This window comes from Tupaia chinensis, unplaced genomic scaffold, assembly GCF_000334495.1.
Source record: "Tupaia chinensis unplaced genomic scaffold, TupChi_1.0 Scaffold150006_1, whole genome shotgun sequence".
Classification (NCBI taxonomy): Eukaryota; Metazoa; Chordata; class Mammalia; order Scandentia; family Tupaiidae; genus Tupaia; species Tupaia belangeri.
In genome coordinates, this window is record NW_006209847.1 from 3,203,256 (window position 1) to 3,214,969 (window position 11,714).

General features: G+C 36.7%; 1 pseudogene; it reads right to left on the minus strand.

The window, feature by feature from the left end:
* Window positions 1-5,332: 5,332 nt before the first annotated feature.
* LOC102479756 (nucleophosmin-like) lies at window positions 5,333-11,274 on the minus strand (annotated as a pseudogene).
* Window positions 11,275-11,714: the final 440 nt, after the last annotated feature.

Consider the following 11,714-nt stretch of genomic DNA (forward strand, 5'->3'; position numbering starts at 1 on the left):
AAAAAAAAAAAAGCAAACAAACAAACAACAAACAGTAGAATAGGTTGGCAGAAGAAAGGATAAAATTAAGAATGCTATTTGTCATCATGTTTGAAAAGCCTATCAGACACCCAAACGGAGACACCATGAAAGCAAATAGAATGTATAGTACAGTGCAATAACCATTCCCATTCATTTAAAAATATGACTGCTGAATCCAAAAACATCTATCAGAAGCAGTTCATTAGTTCCATTTTTCAATCATTGTAAGGACACTACTTTCCATAATTCAGTAGTTTTTGAAATCTTCATCTACAGTTCGATTTGTATTTCTTGAAATTAAGGCTCAACTAGGCTTTAGTATTACATGAGCAATCAGACACACCAACAGAGCTCGAAACTGGTGACTTACAGAAGCAAAGTTTGTGGGGAGTTTAGGTTTCTGATTAAAATATACAAGCAACATACAATTTAGGGTTAAATTTACCTCCCATTCTGGTCCCATAACCTTAACCACATTCTGGTCCCATAACCCCTGAGGAGAAACAAGATCAGTATATTAACATCCATCAGGAAGTCTGTTTACCAAGATCCAATGTGAATAAGTGTGTTACTGGATCACCATGTCCTAACATTCACACTAACAATTTAAACTCTCTCAGCATTAGAAAAGCAATCACAGAAAAAGAAAAAAGAAAAAAAAAAACAGAAGAAATAAAATAATACTTTAATTCAAATAATTTGAATATTTGGTTTTCTAAACCGCAGAAGACTGGAAACAGCAAATTAGCAGGAGAATGAAGGGGACTGTTATAAATGCAAAGACATAACAAGTAATGGCTTAACAAGGGAAAACACAGAAATAACTAAGCAAATAAAAGCACTGTGGCTTGAAGTCGTTCAAAAACAATGAGGCAAAGAGGCTTGCAAGCATCAACAGAGCCGGCTTCGTGTGTAATAGGGGTTATTTATAATAATGATGATAATTCAGTTTGTGCTTACTAAGAACCTTCTATCTACTGGGCACTGGTTCTCACAGATAAAAGAGAAAATTAACCAGGAAGTGATAAAAATGCATATTTAGAATATTTGTTAAAAATTATTTTTTAACCTTTATTTATTTATTTGTTGTGATGTTCAATGCTCTTATTTCAATGATCAGTTTAAGCAGATTTCCTCATTTCTCTACAACTAAACTTTGCAACTTTGTCAAGTAATTTTCTTTCTGTTTTTCTTTCAAGATCACTTCATAAAACATAGCTATTTTGAGTAGAGACTACCCTAACTCCCCTTATTTGTGGAAGATAATCTCTAAGACTCTGAGAGGAAGCCTGAAACCACAGAGTACTGATCTCTATAGTACTGCATACGAATGTACCTAAAGTAAAGTTTACTTTATAAATTAGGCACAGTAAGGGATTAACAGCAATAGCAACTGATGAAATAGAGCAACTAACAATCTACTACAATAAAAATTATGTTTTTACACTCTCTCACACACATATCTTCTTATACTGTACTCACCCATTTTTAAATGGCAGTTGTCTGCAAGTAACTGAAACCATTGAATATGAAACCACAGAGAAAACAAGACTACTGCTAGTCCTGATAGAATAAAAGAAAAGATGAAAAACTCCCACAAGATAAAAGTGAAGAAAAGAATAAGAGATGACTGAAGCCTTACACAACTGTGCAGTTGGGGCCAGTTACTTATAATGGCAATCTTGTTTCTCTAGACAGCAAAATAGGAATAATTCTATCCATCAAAGTGCTCCTATGACAGTCAAATGAACAGTGAATAAAAAAGGACTACTAAACTACAAAGCACTTTGTAACTATAAAGCAATAAAAAAAATTTTAATCCCACTTCAGCTCATCAAGAACATCACCCCAGACTTATCACCCCTTGAGAATGTTCTACTGTGTGGCTATAGCCATCGTCATCACCACTCCTGACAACTACAGCCGGATCCCTCACTAAGGGTGTTATTGCCCCCTTTACCTTTCCACAGATCTCTCTATATGCCTCCACCCAAAGATAGCCAGGGAGGTATGGAGCCGGTGCTGAGGATTGTAGAACCCAAATGGGTAGTAGAAAAGCTCCTTCCTATTCATAGGTGGCTTGCTTTCATATTTTAATTAGTTGATATAGAAAAATGTTTATTAATGCATTCAAGTGTTGATCATCTCCATGTTCCAAACTATAAAGATATTGTGCTGAAGCCATGATACTTTATCTGAGACCAGATCTCTTTGAAGCCACCAGTCATAACCAGAATTAATATTTTGAAAATAATAAAAATCTACTATCTGCTACCTGCTAGATCAGGATATGTAGTGGTGAGAAAAATTATGCAATGGCTTAGCCCTGTGGGACTTCAGATCTATGATAGAAGACACTAACAAGTAAGTAAATAATTACTAAATGTGAGATTCTGTGAGGAAAAAGAAGCAGGTATTCTGCTTAGATAGAAAAAACTGCTGTATCAACATGAGAGAAAGGGAACCCATTGCCAAAACCCAGTAAGTGATTCAGACTAAGATAGTGGTAAGGAAAATAGAAATGGTTGGTTTCAACAGAAACCACTGGCATGAGCCTCCATCCCCTGGTCTTGATTCTTACAGGTGACGGGGCCAGATGCCAGTGCCATTCTCTGAAATCAGGACAAAGAATCAAGAGCTAATCTGGGGAACACCTAAACCACTAATAGTAAATCAGCTAATCAATATGGGTGTAAATAGGTCACAGAAAAAACACAAATGAATATCTAAATATACTAAAATTCCAGCTAATATTACAGTTTGAATGTTAGTGATTCATTTCAGTGGGATCCCAGCGGTATGGCACAGTTTCTATAATAACAGCAAACAAAGGATTACAAGTCTAGAAGAAAAATTAAATTATTAATAAATTTGATCTTGACAAAACTGCTCTGCCTGAAGATTAAAGGAATCCCAAACATCATTAAGATTAAATATTAAAGTAAGTTATTTCAATTTTTTAATAGATGAGGCAATATCTGGTTTTTAAATTTACATTTTTAAAAATCAGTTAAAAAGCATAACATAAGTGAAACTTGGTTGGGCTATTTTGGAACTCTCATTAAAAAAATTAACATTGTGCTCTGCAATGGACAACTAAATATTAAAACTATTTAACAAATGAATATATAACCCTCTTGCATACTGTATTTCCTCAGTGATAAATTCAAGTTTATTGTGAGCACAGATGGTAGAAAAACTACTTTTCTAGAAAGTTACTTTAATACATCTTCACTTTATATTTGCTGAATCTCAACCTTCCAGATCTCATAGAAAAGTCAACAACGTTATCAACCTGCACAGTAACAATTTGTGATTCATTCAAATTATAACCCAATATCTATGTTAATTACTGTGATTTAATTATCACTTTTTCCCTTTTCCAGAATATTTATGAATTATTCTTTGTGTGATCCCAAGGTACATTATTAATGCACATCAAAGGACAGTTTAGTTATAAATATTAATGGCCTGCACAAAGTAATTTTGGGCATGAAATTTCATAACACAGTCAATTTTATCTTTAATTCCTCATATTGGTTGATTATAGATGAGTTTCAATTAGGTATGAACATTGTTTTATTCTTTTTCATGGAAAGTTAGAAACTACAGTCATAATAATCAAATTTTCAAAAATACAACATAAGGTTATAAAATATGTTTTCCTTCTATAATTAAGTACGTAATGAATTTGAGGGTTAGAGAACAGTTGCTTTGTAACATTTACAATATGTCATTTACATTATTGAGGAGAAAGAAAAAATGTTTAACGTAAGTGGCACTCCACATTCTGGAGAATCTGTTGAATCCCTTTTCTATTAGTCTTGTAAAGACAAGTCTCGCTGATACAAATTGTCCAATAATTACTAAAGAAACTCAGCGCTTTCCTCCCCCACTTGTAGTACAAGTATTTAAGAATATATGAACTTCTTAAGGCACTTTACTTTCAGCTTTCCATGACTAATTATCAGGATAGCTACTTATAACTATCAGTTTCGATCATTCATAACAATTTCTCAATTAATATTTTATGCAACTTAACTCTCAACATGCAAGTGCACTCCAGGAAAGTCTGCAAATAAATATTGCTTATCATTTTGCCATTTAGAGTGCTATAATTTGATGAGGATGTCAATGACGTTCTGAGAAGCTAGGGATGAACTGAGATTGAGTAAATATTTCTAATAAGGATTTTCAAATTCTGCACTAATTTTCACTCAAGTAATTAAAATATGCTAGATCATAATGAGAAAAACTTGGAATTATATAAAGCTGTTGGCCATCTGCATCATTCCTACCACAACAGAACAGGAAAATGGGTATAAAGCTCATTAAAATAAGCAGCACTCGCTGAGGTTTGCAATGTGGTAGATACTGTACTAAGTCCTTTGTTATAAATTAACTTTATTTATATTTATTTATTTATTTATTTATTGCCAGAGGGCTCATGTACTTTCCAGAGAAAAGAAAAAAAAAAAAAAAAGAAAGAAAGAAAGAAAGAAAGAAAGAAAGCACCCTCCTCCCCCATAGGGAATTGTTATGCTGCAATCTCTTCTTCTCCAGTATATCTCATAAACCCACATATACCCAGTGTGTTTCTCAAGCCTCTGGGTCTGGGACTTAAGCTGTATAGTCGGTCATGTGGAATTCAGCTGTCCTAATTACAATGTCACAGGATGGCCCTATAAGTAACCTTACTCAGTCCTTCTACCTAACCTAAGAAGTGGGTACTATATTGTTTGAGTGATGAGGAACTGCCTTTGTACAGAAGTTTGCCAAAGGTCTCCAGAAGACCATGTTTGACCTAAGGACAATGAAGAAAAGCCCAGGTCCTGATCACTTCACTTCTGGATTCAACAAATTTTTAAAGAACTAACCCTGATTCTCCTCAAACTATTTCTAAAGATCCAAAGGAAGGAACTCTCCAAAATTCATTCTATGAAGGCTTCATCATTCTTATCCCCAAAACAGACAAGAACATAACAAAAAAAAGAAAACTACAGACCAATATCCATGATAAATACGGACACAAAAATTCTCGACAAGATACTGGCAAATCATATCCAACAACACTTTAAAAATATTATACACCATGACCAGGTAGGCCTTATTCCAGGGATATGAGAATGGATCAACATATGCAGAACAATAAATGTAATACATCACATTAACAGAAGGAAAGGGACCAGTAGGTGGCGTAATGGTTACATCGCTGGACTCTCACATGGAAGCCCAGACCCAGAGGCTTGAAACTTCTTTTACAGAAATGAGATAAGAGGGAAAATTTTAACAAACTGTTTAAACTGTTTTCTTACAGAGACTTCTTCCATTGCTAAGGATCTTGAATAGCCTCCTGGTCAGTCATCTGGAAACAGTTCTTCACATAATTGATGAATTTGGCTTCCACTCCGGGAAGAGAACCACCTTTTTCTACCGTGGCTTGCATTTTTGCTATTAAAATGTCTTCTACAGAACTAGATACATTTGGTGTTTGAAGGCTTTTTCTTGGTTTTTGAATGATTCTTGACCTTTTGATCTTGGTGTTAATGGTTTTGAATCTTTTCCATTCTCGTTTTTGTGTTGAGTATTTTTGCCAGGAGTATTTCATATAGATTTCTTGCTGGAGTTTTTTCTTCTGTTTCCTCATCTTCAAAATCATCATCATTGTCGTCATCATCTCCATTATTGTTACCATTTTCATCATCATCTTCATCAACAGCAAGTTTTACTTTTTTCTGTGGAACCTTGCTACCACCTCCAGGGGGAGATCATTTTCCAAATATACATAAGAGTTTCACATCCTTTTCCTCTTTGACTCTGATTCTGAAGCTTCCTTCACAGCTCAACCCCTCCCCTTTTTATTCTCTGGGTAGGATAAAAATGGTGATTAAAAACACAATTGGCGTAATGGCTACATCACTGGACTCCCATATAATCAGTTCAAGTCCCAGACCTGGTGGCTTAAATTCATGCAGGGTGTGTGTGCAGTGATTTCTCACTTTCTGTCTCTCTCTGTCCTCTGTCTTTCTGGCAAGTGCATGCACACTACACCACAAACCACTCCGAAAGAAAGAAAGAAAGAAAGAAAGAAAGAAAGAAAGAAAGAAAGAAAGAAAGAAAGGGGATAAAAAGAAACGTGCATAATTAGAAAGCTTTCCCAATTCTTCTGCACCCATTTTTAAAAACAGGATCTGCTTCATGCTTGTTTTTAAAAATTAGGGAATAGGCTAAATGGCTTATTGGGTCCCTTCCAAGTCTGAATTCAAGGAGTATCAAGAAATTTGGTCCTAACATAACGAATACTCTTAGCTTCATAAGTCAATAGTAACAAAGGATGACTCACAATAGCATATAATGAGAAAAGTGCAGCCACCTTTTCTCATAAGCCTTCATTCGGTATTGAGCACCTGATGCTTAGAGCCTCTCACTGGCCACACTCTCCATAGCTGCATACAACCTCCTTGGACAAGAAACACAAATTCTTGAGTTATAGCAGGCTCACTTTTGCAGAAATTTTCCATTAGTGTAGTAATAAATAAGAACTCCATTTGCTTCTTGACTACTACCTTTTTCACTTGGTTCTTGTACAATGTTTATTCATTTTTAGAGTCAAAGCACTAGAAAAACCTACCAAGTTTATCTGTTAAATAACTCTAACTCCAGGTAAAAATGCTCTCCTCAGCATCTCTCATTAGTGTGTCACACCTTATGTATGACTCGTCCAAGGACAGGAACCCAGCCAATTTACAGAGAGGACTATTTGAACTTAGAGTAGCTCTGATCATGAGCCTCCTCATCCTGAGCCATAACCCGCCACCTTGTTATTTCTGACCACTGCTCCCAGGCCAATCTCTCTTACATGATCAACCCTTCAGCTTTTTTTTTTTTTTTTTTTAGAGTTTGTTTTTGTTTGTTTGTTTGTTTGTTTGTTTTTTTCTCTAGGGCACATGCACTCGCCAGACAGACAGAGAGAGAGAGAGAGAGAGAGAGAAAGCGAGAAATCACCCCCCCAGGGGGGATGGCCACGCCGCAATCCCTTCTCCTACATTCTCCTCTCGGGATCTTGGGCACGTAAGCACACGTGCCTGGTGTGAGTTTTAAGCCACTGGGTCCGGGACGCGAACCGTGGTTGACTACGTGGGAGTCCAGCGACATAGCCATTACACTAACTGCTGGCCCCAACCCTTCAGCTTTTGAAGATGGCAATCAAATATCCTTTTGCTCCCACATGCTCAAAGTCCAGTTCCTTCGATTTCCTTCAAACATTTATCCTTTGGCATAATAAGCTAGACTTTCTACCAATTCTGTCAATCATATGTCCCCTCCAAAATTTAGGTGTGGCCAGTGACAGAATATCCAGAGGTGGGGCTCTTTCCCATGTGAATTGGATTAGGTTCCATTATAAAAAGGCTTAAGATAGAGTTCATCCTTTTTTTTTTTTTTTTCCTTCTGCCTTCTATCATGTGAGGATACAGCATTTCTTCTCTCATCAAGGTGTAATCAAGAATTAGAAAGCAACCCTCACAGACAGCTCAGCCTGGCAGCACTTTGATCTTGGACTTTCTAGTTTTCAGAACTATCAGAAAATATATTTCTGGTTTTTATAAATTACCTTGTCACAGATATTTAAGTATTTTTTATAGCAACACAAAATGGACCAAGACATGAACCTTCTTTAAAATATGCCATACCCCCAGAACTACTCAGAATGCCACAGATATTATCTCATGAGAGCCAAGCACAATGGAGAAAAAAATTCTCCCTCATAATTTGAATATCAAGCATTCATGAATGCAATCTAAGGTTTATTGAAGTTTGGAGCAGACAAATATATAGGGCAGGCATTGAACTCGCAAATACTTGACCATGAATTCATGTTAAAGCATTTATAACTGTTTTATTATGTATGTGGTATGCATTATCAATAATCTAAGCAGCCCCCAGCTCTACAGCCAAAGTTTTCGCTCAAAATTTGCTTTCTCATAATTTAAACCTATAAATTACTAGGATCTTGTCTTTTTATAAAACTACAATCTGATGTACATTGATCCTTACTATATTCAGGAACTGCTCCAACCACTTACATGCCTAATCTCCCATGGAGAGATGACATAAGAAACCGACTATCCCAACATATCCATTTCTTAGATGAGAAAAGTAAGGCTGAGAGAGATTAAGTGGGTGACCAAAGTCATAAAGCTAGTAAATGACAAAGCCAGGATTTGAATCCAGTTGTGTCAATGCCCCAGAGGCTCCACTGAAACTGTTCTATGTCACACCAGTGCCATCCTCAAACATGGACTGTTTTACCATTGCAGGTGCATTTTCTGCTTCCCTATTAAGTATAAAATTCCTTTGAATCCATTTGGAGATCTGCCAGCCTCTTCTTTGATCCTCGAGGACTTGTCTGAAAATAAAGAAAAGATAACTAAGAGAAGGTTAAACCACCACTATAGAATGAACACTTCAACTTGTTTATTGCACTTTCAATCCATGCAAAATTAAAGATGATAAATTATAAACAGTATAATGAGAGTTGCTAGTATACTTGATGCCTATTTTTCAGCCCATAGAAACTCTTGTCCAGCTTCCTAAGACAAACCATCCTTGTGATGGAATGTTCTGGACTTCTCTTTGCATTCAGGCTTTGCTGAGCCCCTCCTGCTCTTGTCATTTTTCCATCCCCCTGTGGTACATTCACATCTGTCTAGGACTTGGTACTATCTGTTGAAAATTATCTGTCTTTGTATCTACAGGTTTAAGTGCATGATATTTATCAACAGTTTTACTAAGGAGGCTTTCTTTCCCTTCCATATGCTCTGTAAGACAACAGACCTAACCCTAATGCCTAGTCCTTGCCAAGTATTTGTATCTCTTCAGTTTATGGGGCTGTGGCTCAGCTGTCTATGTGTGTTCTTTTCAATTACCTTCGTGCTTTGCTCTAGCCATTAACAAGGAGAGAGATTATGTTAACTCCTGCATTTGATAGAGAGAAAAATCTTAAAAATCAGATGCCAGCTAAGACAGATTCCCCATGGGAAAAGAGTCAAAGCCATGATACTTCCCATGTATTGACATTCAACATTTTTGCTGATTATAGCAGATCAGAGGTTTGATAGTATAACCATTTTATGCCCCGTGCCATGGAGGCTACTTATGCTACATTGAGTTGTATAACATTCAATGATGAAAGTATTTTCTCATTCTCTTCCTATACCCTCCCCTCCTCCTGATAAACTACATAGACTAAGAACTAAAAGCTACAGAAAATATGGCATAAAATCAATAATAGTGCATTACACTGTGCAGTAGACAATTATTTCTTTGGACTGCTGAACACACATTCCCTCCTTCTTTTGCTAATAGCCCTCTGGAGTTCTAGTATAGAATTTTCTCTCTTCCATTGGGTACTGCATGGTAATATCATTAATTAAGAAACATGGATGACGCTAACCATGAGGTAGGGGTGGGGGACAGGTATGGCCATGGGGGTCTGACCAGATGTCCCTTCCTGGAACTTGACCCCTGAGATCCTATTCAGTCTGGCAGTAGCACTCTGATGAACCCAAAAGGAGTTCCTACTCCATGGATTCCTGGAGGACTCTCAGTCTTTTTCCTGCTCTGTACCTAATTTGCCAGTATTCCTGCTCCTCTATATCATTCCAACAGATTCTATTTTGACCCATAGTCAGTTTCTATTGTTTACATCCAAACAGCCTTGACTGATACACATCTCCATAGTGCCATCTCTTGTGGACATTTCCTATATCTTTTTTTAAATTATTTTTTATTTTAATTTACATCTAATCACACATATCTTTATAGTGTACATTTCTTTTTTCAGCAGGGTGCCATCCTCAAACATGGACTGTTTTACCATTGCAGGTGCATTTTCTGCTTCCCTATTAAGTATAAAATTCCTTTGAATCCATTTGGAGATCTGCCAGCCTCTTCTTTGATCCTCGAGGACTTGTCTGCAAATAAAGAAAAGATAACTAAGAGAAGGTTAAACCACCACTATAGAATGAACACTTCAACTTGTTTATTGCACTTTCAATCCATGCAAAATTAAAGATGATAAATTATAAACAGTATAATGAGAGTTGCTAGTATACTTGATGCCTATTTTTCAGCCCATAGAAACTCTTGTCCAGCTTCCTAAGACAAACCATCCTTGTGATGGAATGTTCTGGACTTCTCTTTGCATTCAGGCTTTGCTGAGCCCCTCCTGCTCTTGTCATTTTTCCATCCCCCTGTGGTACATTCACATCTGTCTAGGACTTGGTACTATCTGTTGAAAATTATCTGTCTTTGTATCTACAGGTTTAAGTGCATGATATTTATCAACAGTTTTACTAAGGAGGCTTTCTTTCCCTTCCATATGCTCTGTAAGACAACAGACCTAACCCTAATGCCTAGTCCTTGCCAAGTATTTGTATCTCTTCAGTTTATGGGGCTGTGGCTCAGCTGTCTATGTGTGTTCTTTTCAATTACCTTCGTGCTTTGCTCTAGCCATTAACAAGGAGAGAGATTATGTTAACTCCTGCATTTGATAGAGAGAAAAATCTTAAAAATCAGATGCCAGCTAAGACAGATTCCCCATGGGAAAAGAGTCAAAGCCATGATACTTCCCATGTATTGACATTCAACATTTTTGCTGATTATAGCAGATCAGAGGTTTGATAGTATAACCATTTTATGCCCCGTGCCATGGAGGCTACTTATGCTACATTGAGTTGTATAACATTCAATGATGAAAGTATTTTCTCATTCTCTTCCTATACCCTCCCCTCCTCCTGATAAACTACATAGACTAAGAACTAAAAGCTACAGAAAATATGGCATAAAATCAATAATAGTGCATTACACTGTGCAGTAGACAATTATTTCTTTGGACTGCTGAACACACATTCCCTCCTTCTTTTGCTAATAGCCCTCTGGAGTTCTAGTATAGAATTTTCTCTCTTCCATTGGGTACTGCATGGTAATATCATTAATTAAGAAACATGGATGACGCTAACCATGAGGTAGGGGTGGGGGACAGGTATGGCCATGGGGGTCTGACCAGATGTCCCTTCCTGGAACTTGACCCCTGAGATCCTATTCAGTCTGGCAGTAGCACTCTGATGAACCCAAAAGGAGTTCCTACTCCATGGATTCCTGGAGGACTCTCAGTCTTTTTCCTGCTCTGTACCTAATTTGCCAGTATTCCTGCTCCTCTATATCATTCCAACAGATTCTATTTTGACCCATAGTCAGTTTCTATTGTTTACATCCAAACAGCCTTGACTGATACACATCTCCATAGTGCCATCTCTTGTGGACATTTCCTATATCTTTTTTTAAATTATTTTTTATTTTAATTTACATCTAATCACACATATCTTTATAGTGTACATTTCTTTTTTCAGCAGGCTTGCATATGAGTCACGACGAAGACATCACTAAATATATTATCTTCAGCACATAACTTTTCATTTTTTTTGTCAATTAAACGTACTATTCTTTTCATCCCTTTTTCCATCCCTTTCTCCCTCCATTACCCACCCCCATATTACCCCTATCCTTACTATCTCTGGTGTCTACAGTCATTGTCTATATGTGAAATGGCATCAAGTATACTCCATCATGTCGTCATCTATGGATGACTTGCAGCATTTGGAAAGAAAATGAAATCTAAACATTTTCATTAG